Source organism: Acinonyx jubatus, chromosome D3, assembly GCF_027475565.1.
Source record: "Acinonyx jubatus isolate Ajub_Pintada_27869175 chromosome D3, VMU_Ajub_asm_v1.0, whole genome shotgun sequence".
NCBI lineage: Eukaryota > Metazoa > Chordata > Mammalia > Carnivora > Felidae > Acinonyx > Acinonyx jubatus.
The window spans coordinates 34,270,096-34,294,029 of NC_069392.1; the positions used below are offsets into that span (position 1 = coordinate 34,270,096).

A 23,934-nucleotide genomic window follows, 5' to 3' on the forward strand; every position below is an offset into this window, starting at 1 on the left:
CTGGTGCAGTACCTTTATGCTAATGGGAAAATGTACATCTTCCTCAAGCAATTGTGTTTCTATTTGTTGGGAAAATTGTCATGATATGTTTAATTTTGTTAGTGAAGGATCTGTGTTTCCACCTGCCAGAAGACTGTCATGATAAATAAAACCATGAAAAGTGCTTGTGCAGTATACAACATGTGTAATTGTTCATGGCCTTGAGTTGGCCTCATGGTCCCAGGTCGAGAGCTGTTTGGCACGGGAAGACCTTTATAAAGTCCTTTCACATTACACGGGAACATTGATTTGTTGACACTGAAGACAGGTTTGCTGAAGGATTCTGGAAGGAGACTCTCCAAGTGGGAGAATAAATGTCAATGAATGAGTGAGTGAGTGAATGAATGGAATAATCCCCAGAGATGCTTTCTCTTTCCCAGCATCTACCCCCATCATCTCCTTCACTTCACTCCAACAAGCTCTACTCTGTACATTGAAATTAAGTGTAATGTTTCATTTTTAAAAAAGACTCCCCAGCTTAGAAATATAAATGTAAATACCATTTTTCTAGCATGTAGCAGGAACTCAGTAAACATTGGCTTCTTACTAGATGGCTCAGGGCTGTGTGAGCAAAACAGCAACACAGTGGGGTATCTCTGAGTAGTTTGTGTGGAAGACACATGTACAGGAGGCTAGATTCCCCCCCACCCCCCATTCTCCCACCCCCCACCCCCCACAGTGTAGTGTGAGTCTGTAGTCCCTAGACTCTAAGGAACTGTATGTACTCTGGGGGCCTCCTCCTTTTTAATCATGCTGTAAATTTCCTTCTTCCTTTAAAAAACATCCTCTGGCTTGAAGCTGAGGACAAAAATACTACGGTGAATCTCGCTGGTATACTTTCAAAGGTACATTATTTAAAAAATAAACAAGAACCAAACCTGAGGATGAGATTGTTCTTGAAATCAACTAGGTGAGAACGTGAGCTCTCAAGCTGAGAGTGTCTGGTCAATGTTTGGACAATTCTGGGCATAACTGTTCTGGGTCCAGAGGGAAAAAGATGCAAAGCTGTTGAAATAGAACAGACTCCTAATGGATCTATGTAGATCTGTAGACAGACGAGGTGACTCAGTAATTTTCCATGCTGGAGACCTGCTCCACTGAGCCTATATGAAACACAGGAAGAAAGTCAGTACTGACTTGGAAAAACTGGCACATGAAACTACCCCTGCTTGTAGGTTTTAAAATTTCATTTCTATCCCTCTCTTGTTCCCAAAAGGACTTAAGGTGATTTACAGAGATACAAAGACTACAGCCAGAAGACGTAACACTAAAGTAGGAGAGCAAAAATAAAAACAAAAACAAGGGCAAAATGTGAAACGGAGCCTGAGGTTAATTTAAAAATGCACCCTGATGGGCCATACATTTGACTCTTGGTTCTTCTTTTCCTGCCAGAAGAAAGAAACCTGATGAATCGACAAGCCTGGGTCCAGAGTAAGAGGGGAAAAAGAAGGGGCTTTGATGCAGGAGGAGAAAGCCAGCAGAGGGAGCCGCAGCAAGGACAGGAAGAAGCAGGAAATGGCAAAACATGGGCTCCCGTGCCCATGGAAATTTCCAGAAAGAAGCCACCATGATCAGGCACGATTAGGCCAATCCTAAGCGGCCTTTTGTGGTGGTGGAATGACTGAGAGATCTCAGGAAAAGACACCAGAACAGTCTTGCCTGACCTCGATACCACCTGACCTTTTTATTTTGCTATATGATTTATAGAGTATTTCGCACATGTCCTTTATTACTTGACTTTTTACACGAACCAGCCAACATTAGAAAATTTTCTCAAACCTGTTGTGTTTGGGCTGGGCAGCCTTATTGTAAGCTCTGCTATTATTTTCAATAAGCTTTATGGATGTTCGAAGGGTGGGGAGTGCAGAGTAGTATATTGGAAAAGGCATTCATTGTTTTGGACTCAGAAGGATGTGGATTTAAAATCCAGCTCTTGAACTTAATAGATACGTGTGAGTGACCTTAATTAGAAAATGGAGATGATGTTTTGTGGGTGCCCCTTATCCCGGATATGCTTAATAAATGGTGCTTATGATTACTGCAAATAGCTTGTAATGTCCCCAGTATATAAGGATCTGAGAAGTGTTAGCCTATATATTTACTCCTGTAGAAACAGGAGAGAGAATATTAGTGGCTGGTTGACATCACTTATAGTGATGTGGTCTAATTTAATGCCTCTCAATCCTTTCAACCATGACCCAGAATATAAAATACATTTACACTGCTACCCTCTATACGTATACTGACCTGTAACTGAAAAAAAAGTCCTGACCCAGCACTTGGATATTTTCTTTTCCTTTCTATTACATATAATGAGAGATGGCTGGTCAAGACTCACTAAATTGATTTCATGATCTATTAGTGGGCCTCACCGTACAGCTTGAAAAACACTGATCTAAACGAATAGCTTGGTTCTATAAAAATGTACAGTGCGTGTGGGTTTTTAGCCCTTGGAACAAAAGACAATGGATTATTTCATTTTTGGAGGGTTTTTTTTTTAACGTTTATTCATTTCTGAGAGACAGAGAGAGACAGAGTGCGAACGGGGGAGGGGCAGAGAGAGAGGGAGACACAGAATCGGAAGCAGGCTCCAGGCTCCTAGCTGTCAGCACAGAGCCCGATGTAGGGCTCGAACCCACGAACTGTGAGATCATGACCTAAGCAAAAGTCAGATGCTTAACCTACTGAGCTACCCAGGTGCCCAGGATTATTTCATTTTTTAAAAGCAAACTCCCAAGCTCCCATTCTCTAGAGACTGTTAAAATTTTAATCTTGGTCATCATTGTGGTTCTTTCCCCCGACCCTGTCAGGGTCCTGCAAAGGTCCTGCAGTCTCACGCAGACCAGCATTGGGGAGGACCTGCTGTTCTTAGGTCTAGGCTCTTACAGCCCTTAAAGGCTGGGTGAAGCCATGACTTCTGTGACAAGCCAGCCCGGGACAGACTTGCTGGCGCTGGGACCCTGGGACCCCTGCACACACCCCCTCCTGATGTCAGGTAAGCCACTCCCCTCAGGTTCTGCCCCCATGTGGGATTCTGAAATGCAGGAGGTCCCTCTCCTCCTGGGCTCACTCTTCACTTCTTCCAAAACTAGGAGAATCTTCTTCCAAGCTATGCTCACTTCTGTCCTCTTCAGTATCCAAGCGATGTCAGAGCCTCTCCCTCATCTGGGACCTAGACTCTGCTGCTTATCTCTGCCCTGCCACCCTGGAAGCCCAGGTCTCCTGGAATCAAATCCTCCTGTGCCTTCAATGCCCACAGAGAGGACTGCCAGGGTGGAGTAGGGTGGTAGAAAAAACCCTAATCTGGCAGCTGAGATTATAGACTCCACTCTGGAGTTTGCCTCTGTAGTGTGGTCCTGCAGGGATTTGTATAGAACCTAGCACAGAGTGGTGCTCAACAAATGTCTGTGAAATGAATGAATCAATGGTTTGGGGCGAGTCATTTGACCTCTCTGGGCTTCAGTTTCTTCTCACGTCTGCCTTCAGCTCAAGGTGAAGGTTGGTGTAGACGGTTCATGGGGCCCATTGTTCAGCTGGGATGTACCAGGGAAAGCAGAGTCAGAACCCCTGGCTCCTTTCCATACCCAGAGTGGGAAAACAGGGATAACTGAACATGGCCACATTTGGTCTTACTGAAGAGAAGAACATGCATTGTTTCTCCATCCACGTGGTGCGATTTACTGTGCTTAGGTCTAAGCTCATGTGCTTAAAAAAAAAGTGCCGCTTTTCAAGGCATTCGCTTAAGGCGTAAGTAGATTTAGCGATTTCTTTCCATCTCTGTATTTCTCTTTGTAAGGGAGTCGAGAATTAAAGAAGTTCTCTTAAGCCCATTCCTCTGCTCCCCAGCTCTCTCTCCTCCACTGCCCACCTGACAAGCAGCCCACCCTGGAGGTGTGCACACCAATGTGACGCCAGCACCACCTGCCCCAGAATCCACAAAACCTTTGAAATGTACGGACCAATTTACAGAAAATGTACTTGTGTGAGAACTGGAAGCCTACTAATTGGCCACCAGTTTGCCCTAGACCCAAGCTTACAAATACCCCCAAAATGTAGACAGGCTTGGATGATGAAGATGGTGATAGGGGTACCTGGCTGGCTCAGCCAGTAAAGTATGTGACTCTTGATCTCTGGATCATGAGTTCAAGCCCCCCATCAGGCATGGAGCCTACTTAAAAAATAAATAAATAAGCTTAAAAAAAAGAGAGACAGAAGATGTTTCTTTTCTTTTTTTAAATTTTTTTTAATGCTTATTTATTTTTGAGAGAGAGATAGAGTGCGAGTGGGGGAGGTGCTGAGAGAGAGGGAGACACAGAATCCGAAGCAAGCTCCAAGCTCTGCTGGGCTGTCAGCACAGAGCCCAATGTGGGGCTCGAACTTACAAACTGTGAGATCATGACCCGAGCTGAAGTTGGACACTTAACCGACTGAGCCACCCAGGTGCCCCAAAGATGTTTATTTGCCCATGCCTTCTGTATTTGATGCAGGGAAGTTTATAAAGTGGTTATATTCTGCCCTGATTCTTCTCTTTTCTTTTTATGAACTCTATGATTTTAATCATTTATGACCCTATCTAAATTAATATACCTGGAAAATTCTATTAACCCTGTGTTCCTTTATGTTTTTATAATTATACCTTGTGTATATGTCTATTGATGTAATTATCATTTGTGCTAAAATTAGCTATTTACGTATCTATCTTCCTAACTAAGGAGATCCTCCTTAGCATAGGAATTGTGCCTTTTCATGCTTGTATCAACTTAGTATTTAACAAGGAGCCAACACGCAGCACATGACCAATAAATGTTTGTAAAACGAATTGAATGTAAACATTTAACCCAGGGTCAGTTAGTCTGTAACACAGCTGACATTCTCAGCTCTGTGACCATAACAGACATCACTAGTTGATCACTGATCACAATGATCTTTCCCACTACCCTGGGACATAACCACTAGTCTTTGTCTCGACAGGGCACTGTAGGCAGTAGCTATGAATAGATCAAGGTTGGCATGCAACAGGAAATCCGTCACCTAGTGTTACCCTTGCTGTAAGCCGCATTAGCTGACGCAAGACAAGACCTGGGTCAGGGCCAGTGTTCATCAGTGTGCCTGGTATGACCCACTGATTATTTACAGCTAGCATCAGTTCTTACTAATTAATGCCCATGCCACCCCTGTGGTTAAGTATTTTGAGTATAATGCTTGGATCAGACAATCATTGTCCCACACATTATCATCCCACAACCTCAGGTTCTTCCCTTTGAGAATTCAGATCTCTCTGATTCATCCAGGTCTGATAGGGGAAACACTGCCCAGTTTCCCAGTGCCAGGAAGCGCTGTTCCTGCTTCCACTGTGATCTCCTACCCAAGGCACTTTTCTACAAATGGGGGTCATTCTCATCCCTGCAGCACTTTAGATGAGAGATACTGCCTGCCTGATATGTTTAAGTAGTGAAGCTCCCAGACATTCCTTAGTCCACAGTGGCCTTGAGAGTGGCGATCTTGACACCTTCTTTCCCGGTGACTTTCCTGCTCTGTACTCGGTACAACTGTTGGTTCCCACAGCACTCCCCAGGGAGCCTTGGTCAGACATTGATTATGCCAGGGAGCTCAGAAGCGTCACTGCTGCTGATACTGCCCTTTGGTCTTGCCCCTAATCCCCCCCTAGTCTCCCTTGCTGAGGTTAATCTCCTACTTCCCACAGCTAACTCAGCTGTCTCCCTTGCTGTGACACAGAGAATTTGCTTCACGCTAGTGTTGTTGTGTAATCGGATTTCAATGATACTGTCTTTGTGTTCTGTCACTTTGTGGTCCAGAAAAATATTCCTGCAACCACAGATCCTCTTTTTGGAGACGGAGATAAGACATTGTACTGGACACTTCTTGTGTGTCACTGCAAGGTCCCTTGGTTTACCTGACCCTCATTCCAGCCACTGTGACCAGTTCTCATGGCTCCAACTAGTTTCAGGTGGGTGCCGCCTGCAAGCATCTTGTCTCAGACGCAGGCTGTATAGTCTCTTGCTTACTGTCCTGGGGCTTCCCTGTTGATCCCTTGGTGTAGAACTCAGAAATGTTCAGTGTCATGCTGCAACCTGACAGCATGAGGATTCAGTGCCCGAAGGGCATAACTTTGACCAACGTGAGCTGGGAACCAAAAAAAAAGGTTCTCCTTTCTTACAAAAGGTCCTGAGATAGTATAAAATCTTCCAGACGATAATTATGTTTATATAGGACTATTCAATCTGCCTTGTATATAAAAAGAGTCTCTCCTCTCTTTCTCTTTACAAAATACAAAAAATATTTCAAAATGTATCCCAGATCTAAATGAAAGAACTAAAGCTAGGAAACTTCTAGAAAGAAATATAGGGGAAATTATGCAGAGTCTTCTTAGAAAAGATAAAGAGGTATTACGTATGATACCGAAAATACGATAAAGAAAAAAATTGGTGCACAAAAATTCACCGAGATAAAAAAGACACCTTCAAAATGACAAAAACAAGCCACAGACAAGGAGATAGTTTTTGCGGATTATATGTCTGGCAGAAAGTGTGTCCAGAATATATAAAGAACTTTTATGTCAACACTACTACAAGAAACCAATTTTTTTTAAAAGAATGAAATATTTGAATAGTCAACAAAAATGATATATGAATGATTAATAAATACATGAAAAGATACTCAACATCCTTAGGGAAATGAAATTACGAAAAAACTAAGATACTACTATGTACCCACTGAAATGGGTACATAGTATCACTAAAACAAACAATAACAAGTGTAATGAGGACATGGAGGAACTGAGACCCTATTATATTCGGGTCAAATGTAAAGTAATAGGAGTCACTCTGGAAATCATTTTGGAAATTGATTACAGATACGCTTACCATACGATCTGGCGATTCCACTCCTAGGAAAATGAAAAACTCCAAGAATAATGCAAACCTATGTCCCTACAAAGACTTGTACTCCTTTTGGGACTCTTCATCGTAGCGTTATTCATAATGGCCCCACAGTGGAAGCAAACCGGAAGCCCCTCAGCTCAGGAATGGTTAAACAGAATGTGGGATACATCTAGACAATGGAATAGTCTTTAGCAATTAAACAAACAAAACTCGCTATACATACAACAAGGATGAAGTTCAGAAACATTCTACTAAGTGAAAGACGCTAGACACAAAAGACTGTGTATGTTTCCATTAAATGAAATTTCTGGGTTTTTTTTAAGTTTATTTATTTTGAGAGAAAGAGAGAGAGCTCAAGCAGGGGAGGGGCAGAGAGAGAGGGGGAGAGAGAGGATCCCAAGTGGGCTCCACGCTGCCAGCACAGGGCCTGAAGCAGGGCTCGTACTCACAAACAGTGAGATCGTGACCTAAGCTGAAACCAAGAGTTGGATGCTTAACTGAGCCACCCAGGTGCTCCTTACATGAAATTTCTAAAACAATCAAACTCTCCCATAGACAGAAAGCAGCTCAGTGGTTGTCTGAAACAGGTAGAGGGATGTAGAGTGGGGGGGAGGGGTTGCTTTTATGGTTTGTGCTGCTGTGTCTTATTTAAGAAATCTTTGCCAAACTAAAGGCCACTATGATTTTTTCCTATATTTCCTCCTAGAGGTTTTATAGTTTTAGTTCTTTCATTTGGGTCTCTGATCCATTTAATTCATGTCTGTGGTGTTTCAGCACCATTTGTTGAAAAGACTTGTTTTTCTCTCCTGAATTGCCTTTGTGCTTTGGTCAAAAATCAATTTCCTTGTTGGGATGAACACTGGTGTTGTATGTAAGCCAATTTGACAATAAATTATATTAAAAAAATCAATCTCCTGTTGTATATATGTGGCTTTCTCTCTGGATTCTGTTCTGTTCCACTGATCCATTTCTCTTGATTATACTCTCTTGATTATTACCGATTTATAACAAGCTTTGAAATCAAGCGGTGTAGATCAGATACTATAAATCTTCCAACCTTTTTTTTTTTTTTAATTTTTTTTTTTAACGTTTATTTATTTTTGGGACAGAGAGAGACAGAGCATGAACGGGGGAGGGGCAGAGAGAGAGGGAGACACAGAATCGGAAGCAGGCTCCAGGCTCTGAGCCATCAGCCCAGAGCCCGACGCGGGGCTCGAACTCACGAACCGTGAGATCGTGACCTGAGCTGAAATCGGATGCTCAACCGACTGAGCCACCCAGGCGCCCCCCAACCTTTTTTAAAAAGTTATTTTGGCTGTTTTAGGTCCTTTTCATATTCATATACATTTTATAATAAGCTTATCAATCTGTACCCAAAAAAATTCCTAAAGAAAGTTTGTTATGATGTGTTGAATCGATAGGTCAATTTGGGGATCAGTGCCCTATAATTTAGTAATCAAATTGCTTAAAACCAACAATTAAAAAAATCTTATAAGCAGACATAGAAAAAGGATACATTACACAGTGACAAAGACGAGAATGACAGCAGGATAACTACTCATTAGTAAAAATGCAAACCACAAAGAGCAGAGCAACATCCAGCTGGATTTTGTAAATGGAGTCAGAGTCTAATAGACGAATGTGATCTATTTACATTTATGTAGTGTACTGATACATTGGATTTTTTTCTATCATCTTCGTCTGTATTTTCCATTTACTGTGCTCTCTTCCCTCCCCTTGACCTCTACCTCATTAGTCAGTCTTCTTGCCTCATTCTTATTTACAGTAAATGCTGATTAAAATTACCAATGCATTTGCCATATGCTTCTTGCACACCACTAAAATCCATTCTTCCTATAGTGCATTTTAACCAGTTATTTCAGGGAAGTCTGTTAAGTAGTAAACCTGCTTCTCGGAAGACATTTTTATTTTGCTCTCCATCTCGAGTGATGGCGTCACTGGGATAGAATTCTAGGGAGACAGTTTTTTTTTCCCCCTCAGAACTTTGAAATATTGATCTATCGTCATTTGACTTCTGTTGTTATGTCTTCTCCAGTATGATTGTCATTCTTTGATGAATAATCTGGTGGCTCCCAAGACTTTTTTTTCTTTGTTTTTGATGATTTGCTATTTCGTTACAATATGTTTAGTTGGGATTATGTTTTTATTTTTCCTGTTTGTGTCCTGATATGTTTTTTTCTTTATTTTTTATTATTGGTATTGCTATTTTTTTTTTTGAAAGAGAGAGAGAAAGTGCGAGCAGGGGAAGAGGCAGAGGGAGGGAGAGAATCTTAAGGAGGCTCCATGCTGAGTGCAGAGCTCCACGATGCAGCTTGATTCCACGACCCTGCAATCATGACCTGAGCCGACATCAAGAGTCAGCGGCTCAACCAAATGAGCCACGTAGGCAACCCCTGATATGTTCCTCTAATCCAAAGACAGATTCCTTTTTTAATTCAGGGAGTTTTCAGCCTTTAACTTTTCAAATACCTCCAACCCCTCTATTTTTTTCTGTTGATTTCTTTTGTAGTTTTTACCAGAGATATTTTGGGATTTTTCATTTTGTCCTTTATGTATTTTAGCCTCTCTTTTCTATTTTCATCCAATGTTACAGATTTTTAAAAAATGTTTATTTATTTATTTTGAGAGAGAGAGAGAGAATGCAAGTAGGGGAGGGGCAGAGAGAGAGGGAGAGAGCGAATCCCAAGCAAGGTCTGTGCCATCGGCATGGAGCCCGATGCACGGCTCGAACTCATGAACCATGAGATCATGACCTAAGCCAAGGCCAACAGTCAGGTGCTTAACAAACTGAGCCACCCAGGAGCCCCATGAACCTTAATTACTCTTTAAAGGCCCTGGCTTTAGTTTTAACCACACCAGGGGCTAGAGCTTCTGCATATGAATTGTTGGGGGGCATATTTCAGTTCATCACAAGGGGTAAAGAAATGTCTCTATAGAACAGATTTACAGGGCCCTTCTATGCGTTTCTGGTGGTTTCACCCACTTCAGAATTTTTAGATTAATTTCTTAGCATGAGGGTTGTCTTACCATATCCAGATTATAAATTCAGACCTCACACGTCTATTTTCATACATTGTGGGCGGCTCTTTTGGCCCAAGGACCAGAGTAGGTGGCAATCTTGTTTCTTCTTAAAGCAAGTAGGAGGAGTTTTTCTACTCATAAGTTCATGAAAGAAATGAAAATTTGAGATTCCTGGCATTATTCAAGACTGTGCTTTCCCCATGGTCTTGGAACAAACTCTCCTGTCCCAGTAAATGTGTTAAAACTTCAACTTCCAGTTGATAAGACATTCATGTGGGTCTGATACCCCCAGGCCATGCTGCTTCTGCTCTTAATTACCACTCTGGCTTTGGTTTCCTTTATATATTGGACCAGTTTTGGACCAGTTCCCTAAATCATGTAGGGTGGGCTACCCATTTAAGTCTATTCTCCAGGGGATTACATATTTTTAGAGAAAGATGGTGGGAGAGGGCGGTGAATCTCTTCCATGTTCACTTAGTCCATTATATTGACCAAAAATCGTAATTCTGGAAGGCCCTTCTTCACTAGTTCCCTTTAATGGCCAGTAACAATCCTTTAATTTTAAAGCTTACGCTATTTTATACCGTACTACTTCTCTGTTTCCTAATTGACACATTTTAAATCTGAGCTTATAAAAGATTATCAGTGGATCAATGGTCACATTTTTCATGATTATAATTTTACATTCGATCTAATTCTTTTTGAGAAGATCTATCAGGTTCTTCGCTCTACTCGCCTTCTTTGGGCAAATGGATTTCCCCCCCCCCACGCCCCCATCAATGACCTTAAAATTACAAACCCAACAAAAATAATTGCCACTAGAAGAAAGTCTTTCTTCCCTCTGTGGCCATAAAAACGTGACCGCCATGTTTCCATAAAAAAGGAAGGAATATACACCTAACCTTGCATATTTTCTCTGAGGTGATTTCATAGGTCAAAAGCATCCCGAAATGTTTTGGCAAAGCATAGCTACAATGAGACTGCACATGCTAACAAACCTCCAACTCACATTTCCTTTCTTTTCTGGGTAGACTCTCAGTGAAGTCTCCAGGGGACTCAGTACTGACAGCAGCCAGGAGCTGATCATGATGGAAAAGCCACTCCCAATGGGATTTACATAATAGACACTTCACAATAGAGGAAGAGATAACAATAATTACAAAAATAGGAAAAAGGCCAAGAGCTAATGGATTTCCCAGCTCCCATGTTTAGCAACCCGGGTAGGACTGTGTTTTAAGAAATCTGATTCCACGCAACCTAACGTTCTGTTGATTTCAACATCTGGGGTCTCCTCAGTTTGTTCTGATCAGTTCCTTCGGAAGAAAAAAAAAAAAAAAGGAAAAGACAACATTTCCTCCTGTGAAAATTACTTAAACTGGAAAAGGTTCTTTCAGAAACTAAGAAAGATTCTACTGCTTACAGACTTAGCATAACAAACATCCATTCCTTTCATGGAAAGCTGTCGGAAAATTATGGCCTTAAAGTCCTTCTAATCATAGCCAGAAGTAACAAAAATGCTGTAGGTGAACTTGAATATGAATACAGACTGTGCTTTTATAAGGTTCTGTGCACTTCTCTTATATTCTTCAGTCAGCTCTTTCCACAAAAGAATTGGAGAGTCCACTGTTCCCCCTGGACCGAATCTCTAACTCCACCTGTGTGTCTCCATCATCCTGTCACAGAACAATAAGAAGGTTAATGAGTGTTTTTGATGACTATGGTGGATTGCAAAAGTCCTAGCTCAATCTCAGGTCTCCTGTATCACCTTTCCTTACCCTCTCCAAGTTTATTCACTTGTCTTTAAATAGTCTAACAAAAATACGAGCCAGCTCATTAGCCAAAGAGCTAATGTTGGGGAAAAGCCAATCCCATACAAGATATAATGAAACAGATGGTTGGGGGGGGTGGGTGGGTGGGTGGCTCAGTCGGTTAAGCGTCCGACTTTGGCTCAGGTCATGATCTTGTGGTTTGTGAGTTTGAGCCCTGCATTGGGCTCTCTGCTGACAGCTCAGAGCCTGGAGCCTGCTTTGGATTCTGTGTCTCCCTCTTTCTCTGACCCTTTCCTGCTCATGCTCTGTGTCTCTCTGTCTCAATAATAAATAAACATTAAAAAATTTAAAAAAAAGATATAATGAAGCAGAATTCACTGAAGTCTGAAAGCCCTTGACGTCAACAGGTGCACAAGAGCTGTCACAGAGGATTAGCAGCTATGAGGTTTAGGGCACTGGGCACTAATCTGGGATTCTAGAAACTTGGGCTGCAACCAAAGATAATACATGTCTCACCCTATGCTAGTTAAAATGCTTTTAAGCAGCACAGATACAGAGGCATCTGCAAAATGAGGGCATCCAGCCATCTGTTACCATTCCTGATCCCCTGAATACAATCTTCTTGTGAGCTCCCCTGAAGCTATACAATCGGGCAGCCTGCATCAAAGGGGTGAGGCTGGGAGAAAGAAGGGAGCAAAGAAAAATGGTTTCCAGAGTGGAAACATCTGTGCATGTGCAATGAATATTTGGGGCAATTTTATATAAGGGAAGATAATATCCTGTATGCTTCATTTTCCTAAAGAGGGAGGCCAAATATATTATTGGTCTAGATATGTTTCATCTGCTTTTGGCCCTAAGTCACTAATTCATTTATTCATCTGTCCAATTACCTTTCCAGCCAATATTTATTGAATGTCATGTTCCATTCCAGGTGCTGGGGAGGTAGATATAGACATTAATGATATTCAAATAAAATGCTATAATGAAAAATAAAGCAAGATAAAGGGGGCAGTGAATAATAAGGACTATAACCCCAAATAAAGGGATAGCTTTTATTTGGAGGAACGTAATGTAGATGATAGACTTGCATAATGGCTGTTAGAAAAATGCTGTGTTTTTTGATACTCAAGTGTTTTTTGGTTTTGTTTTTGGTACTCAACATGTTTTGTTTTCCAGATTGACTTACATCATTTATTACATTTTGGTCCTACACAAGTCCACAAAGATAATTTATATATCCTTCCAAAAGTAGGCTTACAAATCGAGTTACAATGTATTATTATCCTATTTGAGATCATTAAAACTAAAAAATGAAATGCTATTCTGATTTCTTGACAAGGGCCAATGTTTGAAAAGCAATATAATCACTGTCCTAACTGTATCACTCTAGTTTTCTCATGTCAGCTAATTAAGATCTTTAAAAAAAATTCCAGTATGGTTAACATACTGTGTCATATTCGTTTCAGGTATGGTGCTCAACTTTTGAATCTTTCATCCCAACAATCATTCTATAAAAGAACCAGTTTCTTCTATGATTAAAAAAACACACTATTTTCCAGGATAGTGTATTTATATGTAAAGGTGTATATTATGTCAACTCTTAATTTTTTTAATTTTTAAAACATTTTAAAAAGTAGGCTTCACATCCAGCATGGAGCCCAACATGGGGCTTGAATTCACAACCCTGAGAACTAAGACCTGAGCTGAGATCAAGAGTCAGATGCTTAACTGATGAGCCACCCAGGTGACCTTGTCAGCTGTTAATTACACAGTTAACTTCCAAGATGTCATAGGTTGGGTTTTCTAGCAACAGATGCCAAGATGGAGTTTGACGTGCATGGTATTTTTTGGAGATTAAGATCTGCAGGAAGGCGGTGAAGGAAGAGGGGTTTCTTCAAGGGAAAGATCAATTTACAATGCAGGCCAACAATGGGAATCCTCTGGAGGGCTCTGGAACAGAAATGGCCTGTCAGAGTGGTCCCATGTCGGGCTGAAATAGCTGGACCTTTGTCTCCTACCACAACAGGTCAACAGATATGGGTCCGCCAGGAAGAGCATGTTCTTGGGCAAGTCAGCTCTCGGCAACTGAGGCAAGAAGAAACTGGGGATTCTCTTCTGACAGCTGATACAAGCCCTCCCTTGAAAGGGTTACAGGCACTGCATCTCTATGCCCCCCACACAAAGGTATCTATATACTTGCAGGCAGACTGGGAGAGGTATTTGCAACATGATAATGGGCAAAAAGTGACTAAGTTTGATAATTACGAATGCTGTTGCTATAAACATCCATCTGCAGGTTTGTGTGTGGACATACGTTTTCAACTCCTCGAGTAAACACCAAGGAGTGCTATTGCTGAATCCTATGGTAAGTCTGTTTAGTTCTGTAAGAAATCCCAAACCGTTTTCCAAAGCGGCCGTGCCATTTTGCATTCCCACCAGCAATGAACGAGAGTTCCTGTTGCTCCACATCTCCACCAGCAGCTGGCGTTGTCAGTGTCCTGGATCTTGAGCCATTCTAATAGGTGTGTGGTAAGTTAATTACTTTCAAATTCGTTTTGTTTTTTTTTTATGAAGCTCTCTGCTCACAAATTTGAAAGAAGTCCTAATTATGAGTCTCTGAGTAACGAAGAACAGAAAAAATTAAACTGTTTCAATATAATCGGTTTCTGAGTGACACTACCAGGTCTACCTTGACCAAAATAAGTCAAAGATTTATGTTTCTATTGCTTCAAGAGCTGCTTTTTAAAATTATTTTTGATAAATGATAGTTAGAAACAAAATACCAAACCAAAGGATAAGAAAATACCATTTAATTTTGGTATCGATAAACAAATATTTGTGTGCTGAGATTGTTTTAAATTCAAGCGCTAAAATCATTCTGCAGCTGCTTTTCAAATTGCTAGTTAATAAAAAGAAGGTGCTTTTGGTATAGATTAGGTAGAAGTAGTTTTAAATCCTTCATGTTTAGTTTTTTAAAAGATATGTTAATTTGACAGAGGTCTTCGGGGGTGCAAAGTAGTATCTGAAATGTACAAAAGCCTAGCAAGGTATAGTTCTAGTGGGGTTGTGGAATTCTGGGGACCATGGGTCGACCTGAAGCAGGAGTGGGATGGGGGAGCTATAGGACCTACCAGAGGTGGTGACACCAACCTGGGTCTTGAAGGAGGAAAAGAATCCTTCGTTTTCTTTCTATGGCAGCACAGACGTAGAGGATAAAATCCAGGATTTGGGATTCTTGTTCCCCTTTACTGACTTCTACACTGAACATGAAAAGGTTACTTGTAGAACTTTAAAAGCATCTCTGGTATTCCTTAGGGGGGAAAAATTACTCTTTTCTAGATTTTTTTTTCCCCCTAAATAGGGCAGATCTGCAAAGATGGAAAGACAAGGAAATACTAAAAATAACTTTCCCCAATTAGTGGTAGCCAAACACATATGGGAAGACGGAAATAGCTTTCGATGGCCCAAAGCAAAACTGTGATGCAAATGAACTCCCCAAGTGCAGGGAGTAATTAGAAACAGCCACGAAAATGTACTCAGGATGCTGTGGGAACAGTTGCCAAACGTGGAGGGCGGTGATGATGGTCTTGCAACTTCTTGGAACCTGTAGACATTGAGGGACTGGCTCTGAGGACGTTTATTCCTGTTATTTTCCACAAAGGCGTGGGTGCTGGGCTCCTTCTTGGAAAGTCAGAAATTCCGGATCTTCTAAACAAAAATTCTAGGGGGGGGGTGGTGTGATCTGAATTGCACATTTCGAGAAGCCCAGAGGCAAATGGCTCTGTTGCTGCTTCTCAGCTGGCAGGGATTTTGTTTTTGACTCTGGCACGTGGAGAAGAGCCACCTGTGGGCCGTGGGCAGCGGTGAGAGGGCAAGAGAGACTGCCAAGATCAGCATCACTCTGGGCTTTGGCCCAACTGACCAGCTGGTTTCCCTGCCTTGGCGAATGGGGCTGCCACTCAGCCAGCTGGCCGGGGCTCCTGCCAGGGCCACCTCCCTGGGGTGGGGAGGGTCAACAGCTAAGACCACAGGGGCTGCCAGACCCACCATGATGGGGCCACAGGGAGCCTGATCTGACCTGAAGGGCAGCTCCACCAGGCACCTGCTAATTTCCCTTTTCATTGGCTTCCGGGTCCGTTAACGATCCCAGATATTCAAATTCTCTTCCTCTTCCCTATTCTCAGTGCAGGTATTCAATGAGATGATGAGAGCAGTGGTTGATAAAAGACTGCATTTCCTTGTACTGGTCAGCAGCCAATGCCCGAGCCCCGAAGTGCCCACTTCCCATTGGGTACCTCTCCAGGGCCCCCTGGTCCTCCTCAGAGTCCGAGGGGTGAAGGGCTCGTGCCTGGCATGGCATGGCCTTCGAGACTGCAGCATCATCTGCAGATTGGCCCGTATCCACCCCCACATGGTTGTTCAATGTGAACTCAACCTCTGTGTGCACCTGTTTTTTTTTTTTTCTTTCTCCCACCGACTCTTAATTTGCTACCCATTACTCCAAATTCTGCTTTCGACCAACCCCCTTACTCTTTTTTTTATGTTTTATTTATTTCTGAGAGAAAGAGAGAGAGAGAGAGAGAGAAGGGGGGGAGGGGCAGAGAATGAGGAAGACACAGAATCCGAAGCAGGCTCCAGGCTCTGAGCTGTCAGCACAGAGTCCGATGCGAGGCTTGAACCCACAGACTGTGAGATCATGACCTGAGCCGAAGTCAGACACTTAACTGATTGAGCCACGCAAGCGCCCCCACAACCCCCGTATTCTACACTCCCTCAAATAACCTATGGGTCAGGCTCCTTTCTTCCAGAACCCTGTGCTGCTTTCCTGCGCTGAAGAATGGCCCGCCTTCCATCTGGTTCAGTCCTGGCAAGTGATGATCGGACTAGTGCTCACCTCCCTGTAGAGGAATCTGATCAGGGAAGCAAGCAGGGGGGAGGTGGGGGAGGACTTTGGACATGTCACACAGCCAGCCTGTCACTTACTGCAGTCCAACTCCCAAGAGTTTTGAGAATTGCTTTCTTGGATGCTTCTAGAAGCATAGGGCTCCAAGCCTGACCTCTTTGTTCTCCCCTCTGCTGATTAGTTGACTAAAAAATGTAAACCAAGCCTCACTGTTCCCAGATGGGCCTGCTTTCTGACCGTCTGCAGCTGTCCCTTCCCCTCTGTTGCCTCTCAATTATAAATCCCACTTTGCAACACCTCATTCGTCACACTCCCTCCCAAAAGCCTATGTGCATGCGGATAACCGACTAAAGGTCTGTGAGTTATTCTGAAGCCACACATCCTCAGGTCTCTCCTTGGGAAACCTGAACTCAGAACTAACAACTGTGGGGCACCTGAGAGGCTCAGTCGGTTAAGCGTCCAACTCTTGGTTTTGGCTCAGGTCATGATTTTGTGGTTCAGGGGTTCGAGCTCCACGCTGACAGTACAGGGCCTGCTTGGGGTTCTCTCTCTCTCTGTCTCTCTCTCTCTCTCTCTGCCCCTTCCTCTGCTTGTGCCATCTCTCTCTCTCAAAATAAATAAATAAGGTTTAGAACTAACAACCTTGTAGTAACTGAAGGAGTTGCACTTTCGTAAGTTATGTGGAGGAACACACGCCTTTCCTGAGTATCACACATGAGAGTCTGTGTGCACAACGATGACATGGGGGGGGGGACAGTGTCCCTCATGGGGTTTGAGTTTCTGGTTTAGAGAAAGAAGAAATACAACATACAGGGAGGGGAGGTAAAAATGTCACGAAGGAGACAGGCAGGGGTGGTGACAGAGGATGGAGATAACACTTTGGCTGGGGGACTCCAAGGGCACGTGTTGAGAAGGGCACGTGTTGAGAGGACGTCCTAGGCCTGGGGAGGAGGCCAGCTGAGTTTGAATCTCAGCTCTGCTGAGGACTAACTGGGTGCCCTCATCCTACCTCCGTCTCCCCAACTGTGAGACAAGGGTAATCCTACTACCTCATAGGGCCATCACGAGAATACATGAAATAATGCTCATAAGGCCTCTGGCACATAGTGAATGGGGAATTAGCAGAAGCTATTGCTGTGTGAGCTTCGTGGGGGAGACAGCATCTGACCTGGCCCTAAAGCCAAGGCGTGTACGGACATACGCCCAGGAGCCTTCATGGTGGAGTTGGGGACTCAGAGACAAACAAGGCACAGTTCCCACGGGCAAAGGGCTTTCAAAGAACTGACAAATCGCATTCTTCGGGGCGGAGAAGACAAGCGATGCCAATCCTTGGTGATACCGTTTTTAAATATTAGCTACTAAAGGAAGCTGCTAATGAAAAAGCAAAACACACGGAAGTTACACTGCAGCGAAGACCGTCAACTCAGGGGACTGAGAGTAATTCACCAGGGCTGCGCTGGAGGAATGACGGATTTTCCCGGTGACGGGTCTTTCTCCCCACGGTGGCTAGGGGGCGGTAGAAGCACGCAAAAGCAGTGAGAACGTTCGCGTCCCGCGTTAGCCGGGCCCGCTGACAGGCTGGTCCTGGGCCGAGCTCTGCTCGCCTGCAGCATGCATCCACCACCCCACCAAACACCCCAAGTGCCCATCTCCTCGTCCCTTCCTGCCTTTTGTCTCCAAACATTTCCTGATGGACAAATAGGTCTCAGGCCTGCGTAGGTGCTAAGGAGCAGAAACGTACATAAACTCTACAGAAATACTGAGTCTTCACACACGGCATCAATCGGTTAGGTTGCCACTATGCGTTTGAGAAACGCGTATCTGTTAAGATGAGGTTTTTTGTTTTTAATTTTTTAAGCATGTTTATTCATTTTTGAGAGACAGAGAGACGGAGGGCGAGCAGGGGAGAGGCAAAGAGAGAGGGAGACACAGAATCTGAAGCAGGCTCCGGGCTCCGAGCTGTCAGCACAGAGCCCGACGTGGAGCTCCAACTCACGAACTGTGAGATCATGACCTGAGCCGAAGTCGGACGCTTAACCCGCTGAGCCACCCAGGTGCCCCTAGATGAGGTTTTATTTGAACACTTGGAGGCCCCTTTAAAATTCAGACCTGTCTAAACACTGTTCGAAGTTTGGGAGACTACGCTCAACTTGAGGAGGCAAGCCCCAGCTCAGCAGTGAAGCATGGAAAAACTGTGGCTTCACCATCACACGGCCTGGGTTCAGCTCTGAGCTGCACCATGGTCAGCGGCATGACCTCAGACAAGTTATTCAACCTCTCTGAGCCTGGGCATCGACAGCTCTAAAAGGTAATAAATAACTTCACGAATGCTGTATGCGGTATTCAGTAGGTGTTCAATAGGTGTTAGCTCCTCAGCCTCTGCTCTCTGGGAGGAAGGGAAAGGAGGGAAGCGTGGAGCCAACGTGGAGCCACATATTCCATGCGCTTGGCTGCGGACAAGGCCATTGCACAAAAGGCACTTGTCTATACGGACACACCCAGGTAACATCAGTTAATTCCAATGCTCCGAAACACTTGAAATTGTAGGGGAGAAAATCGAAAGAGTCTGAAGTATGTTTATAAGGAGGCGAGAAGAAGAGTTTAGTCCAACGGACGTGTCTTGAGGGCTCCATCTGTGTGGAGCAGGGGGTCAAAAAAGGGAAGATCAGGACAAGACGAGGTGGGAGTCTGGCCAAGTGCAGAAGCTTCATGAGCAATGATGTGACACCTGGGCAAAGGCGGTGAGAAGAGACAGGGAGAAGAGCCTCAAAGTGAGGCTGTCTGTTCTCTTGCTTCGCATGGCTTTCCTAACAGTTTGTGTCAGCTGGTTTCCGGGTAATTGGGTTTGATGGCTTAGCCTGGAATTGATTGACATGTGTGCTGAGAGGGGCTCCTGCGAGAATCATGAACTTGATTTGATCATGGTGAATTTTATATGTCATAAAGTGTTTTTATGAACTGCAGCTACCCCGGATGACCTCAGTAACATGTTTATTCTGGGGATGTGAAGTTTGCTGTTAGAACAGGGGTGTGATATGTAAGAAGGGGCTCGGGTTCAGGACTCTTACACTTGACTATGAGACCAATTTTGCTCCTTATTACTCATGCATCATTAGATATGCACCTGATGACTTCTAAGACAGAACTTGCTGCAAGGTTCCAGGATGGCCCCCCAAATTCCTGTCCCTGGGATGCACGTCCCGGATAATCCCCTCCCCCAAGTGTGGTGGGATCTTTCAGTATGGTGGGATATCGGCCCCTGATTAGCTTACATTGTATGGCAAAGGTGAGGGGATTTTGCTGAAGTAATCAAGGTACCAAGTCAGTCAATGTTGGGTTAATAAAAGGGAGATTATCCTGGGTGGGCCTGACTTAATCAGGCACACTCTTGAAAAGAGCGTCTAGAGGTCAGAGACAGAAGTCAGGAGAATTTTCCTCATGACCTTGAAGAAGCAGACTGCCTTGTTGTGGAGCAGACCGCATACCAGAGAGCGGCCCTCATGGAAGGTCAGCAAAACGGTAGGGACCTAGTGTAACCACCAGAGGGAACTTTAGAGGAGATGAGATCACAGCCCAGCTGACATCGTGACTGCAGCCTTGTGAGGCCCCGGGCAGAGGACACGCTAAGCCACGCTGGACTCTTTATCCGCGGAAATGTGTCCATTGAAGCCTCTAAGTTTGTGGTGACTTGTTACCAGGAACGGAACAATAACCCAGAACCTGCATCACCTACTTTACAGAGTTGTTGTGGGGATTAGAGAAGAGGTATGTGAAGCATCTGGTGTGTGGGAGACCACTAATGAATGATAGGTTTTAGTCACATAATTGGAGATTATCCCATTCTTTTTTGGGGGGAACATAAACTTCTCTTTCTTGAATGGATCTGGTGAGATGCTAAGAAATACTGAGGGGGTTGAATAAATGATGTGTATAACCTACACCTAGTGCAGCATCTGGCCAGCAGTAAATTACGTGATAGCGATAATGATGATGATAATGATAATCATGACCCACAATGATGATGACTTTTATCCTGGTGAGAATTTGGCATATTTCTCCATAAAAACACAGATCTCCCCCCCGCCCCTTAAAACCACGTTTGACTTGCTTCGCTTCAGCAAATTAGCTTTTCTTTTCTTTCTTTCTTTCTTTCTTTCTTTCTTTCTTTCTTTCTTTCTTTCTTTCTTTCTTTCTAAATTTTTAATTTTTCAATTAATTAATTAATTTATTTATTTATTTATTTTTGCAAATTTCTTTTCTTGCAGAAGTACCAGAGACTGAATCTTCTGCTGAGTAGACGTGAACCTTGGACATGATCTGGTCCAGCTTCTTCAGTTTACAAAAACACCGTGCGTATGAAGTAGGTTTTTTTTTTCAATGTCACAGAGTCAATTAATAGAATTAATTGATTTATAATTAATTAATAGAATTGACAATTAATAGAATTGACACTTAATAGAGTCAATTAATAGAATCAGGAATAGAATTCAGGTATGTTGATGCCAAGGTCATTCCCACAGAATCATGTATTTTTTTCTTTTCTGAAGATCTCCCTCTAGTTAAGACACAGTGCCATTTCAACTCAGCATTCCCTTGGAAAACCTCACCCTGCACGTAATTTATCAGTCGTGAACATTCATTTCCAGCTCTCTCTCCTGGAGAATTTGGTATTTGATCTTAATTCACTGAAATCATATTTACTGAGGGGCCTAATATGTGCTATATTTGGAATCAAATTTATTAACCTGTAGCCCCAAGTTACACTAAAATTATACCTCAAGTTCCTTGTAAACCTATTTGCCATCAAGACCCTATAAGGAGGTACTGCTGCGATTATCATTTTATAGGTGAAGATATTGGGAAATGAAGAGGTCCGGGGGGTGGTTGCCAGAGAGAAGGGGGGTGGGGGGAGGGGTAAAATGGACACAGGGGGTTAAGAGGTACAGACTTCCAGTTATGCAATAAATAAGTCACGGAGAGGAAAGGTACAGCGTAAGGAATGCAGTCAATAATATTATAATAACGTTGGATGGTTGTCCCATTCTGTCGGTGGTGGCAACACGTATCAACGGGCAGCACTGAGTGTTGAATAGAACTGTTGCATCACTGTGTTGTAAACCTGAAACTGACATAACATGGTATATTAATTATACTTCAAAACAAAAACAGAGATAGCTTCATAAAACTCTATGTCTTAAATTCGTGCGAAAAGAGAGAAAAGGTCCAGGGGCTTGCGGGGCCAAACAGCTAGTAGGTGATGGAGCTGGGCTTTGTACCGGCTGCCGCTTTGAACTTCTTTCTGCTTTTAATTAGACCGCTTCCAGAAGCTGGTTTGGCCAAATAATAATAATGAACTTAGTCGGCGAAGTCAGGAACGCTCCCCCGCTTCATCCCCATCCCTGGATCTGGGATCATGCTCGGGCATGGATCCCAGGACTGACAGCACAGAAAGTGAGGGAGGAGGAAAGCGGTCTTCTTGCTCCTGAGACCCCTTGATATATTCCTCTTTCCCTTCCACTGGCAGCCCCTTCCTTCGTCCAGCGTGCGATGCCGAAGCCCATGGAAGGGTCCTCGTGGCCACGCTGCTGCCACCCAGCTGCTTTCCCAATTAGGCCCTGAAAGGTTTCCCCTGACTTTTTAGGTCCCTTCTCAGCGGAATTCTCCTTTTTTCCTTGGTAGACGTCTCAGAAACTCGGTCAGACGTGGCCAGGGGCCCGGATCCTCATGATGGTACCTGCATTTCTCAAGAATGACCCTCTCTCTCCAGGGCTGAGCCAGCCACCTACCTATAAGGAGGGGGGCCTGCAGGAGGTGACCAAACTCTGACTCCGTGGCTGGGTTAAGCTCATGAGCAGGGACAGGTGCTTCGACACGCTGCCCATATTCGTAGTGAGAACAGGATATGAGCCCTGAGGCCACTGAAGATGGAGGAGAATCTTCCAGGCAGCGCAAAGTCTAAAGTCCTGCGGTTTATAAACCTCTCCCTCTTGCCGCCAGGGCCTGTCCCTGTGGGCGTTGCCTGCGAGTCCTGGGTTTGTGGATCTGGATGTGCAGGAACAGAGAGGAAGCCAGAGTGAGGACGGTTGAGATCATCTTGTTCTGCTAAGTTGGATGGCAAACCTACACTTTCAGAACCGCACACTGAGAAATGCAAGGCAACTGAGTGTCCTCTGCAGTGAACACATCAGCATGAATGTCCCTGCAGGCCAAGTAGAGAGACAGGTCAGGTTGGGGGCACAAAGGAAAGAGCCCAACCAGAAAACAGTAGCTCAGGATCGGCACCCGGACAGGGTTAATGCCAGAATCTGACTGCAGCTGGATATTTTGAGTTTTCCATATGTCCCAGGGTTTTCCCCTGCTTTGGGTTATTGGCAAATGGTATTCTGTTAGTTCTTTAAATTTTTTTTTAATGTTTATCTATTTTTGTTTTTTTGGGTTTTTTTAAAGGTTTTTTTTTTTTTTCAACGTTTATTTTATTTTTGGGACAGAGAGAGACAGAGCATGAACGGGGGAGGGGCAGAGAGAGAGGGAGACACAGAATCGGAAACAGACTCCAGGCTCTGAGCCATCAGCCCAGAGCCTGACGCGGGGCTCGAACTCCCGGACCGCGAGATTGTGACCTGGCTGAAGTCGGACGCTTAACCGACTGTGCCACCCAGGCGCCCCTGTTTATCTATTTTTGAGAGAGAGAGAGAGAGAGAGCGAGAGAGCGAGAGAGCGAGAGAGCGAGCAGGGGAGGGGCAGAGAGAGAGGTACAGAATCAGAAGCAGGCTCCAGGCTCTGAGCTGTCAGCACAGAGCCCGACGTGGGGCTCGAACCCACGAACCGTGAGATCATGACCTGAGCTGAAGTCGGATGCTTAACTGACTGAGCCACCCAGGCACCCCCCTCCCCCCGCCATTAGTTCTTTTAAAATAATCCCCATGTTGTTTTCCACAAAGCTTGTGTCTGAAACATCTGTACAGTTCATCACGTGGCCACTAGGCCCACCAAGCACTGTCTGTAGGCTGAACACAATGTAAGAGGCTCCTGCTGCAATCTATGAAACACGTATTAACTTTAAACTGTTACCAAACTTCTCGTAGCTTCTTGCCCATAAGTATTTGAAAATAAACGATGCAAGTACTATTCGTGAGACCCACAAAGTTTTTTTGATGTGATGACAAGTCTTTTGTATTTTCTGGAAAAGGCAGGAAGGCCTGGCGGGGTTGGGTCCCATGCTTGAAAAGATGGGGAGCCGTTGCCTTACAGATCGAGTTGGAGAGGCTCCCCTGACCCA

At 44.0% G+C, this 23,934-nt stretch overlaps 1 long non-coding RNA gene across 1 annotated transcript; it reads left to right on the forward strand.

Annotated features, from left to right (window-relative positions):
- The first annotated feature begins 17,572 nt into the window (after positions 1-17,572).
- Positions 17,573-23,075, forward strand: LOC106965537 (uncharacterized). Its single transcript, XR_008291392.1, has 3 exons — positions 17,573-20,420; positions 20,921-21,004; positions 22,180-23,075. It is a non-coding gene; the product is annotated as an uncharacterized LOC106965537 (long non-coding RNA).
- Positions 23,076-23,934: the final 859 nt, after the last annotated feature.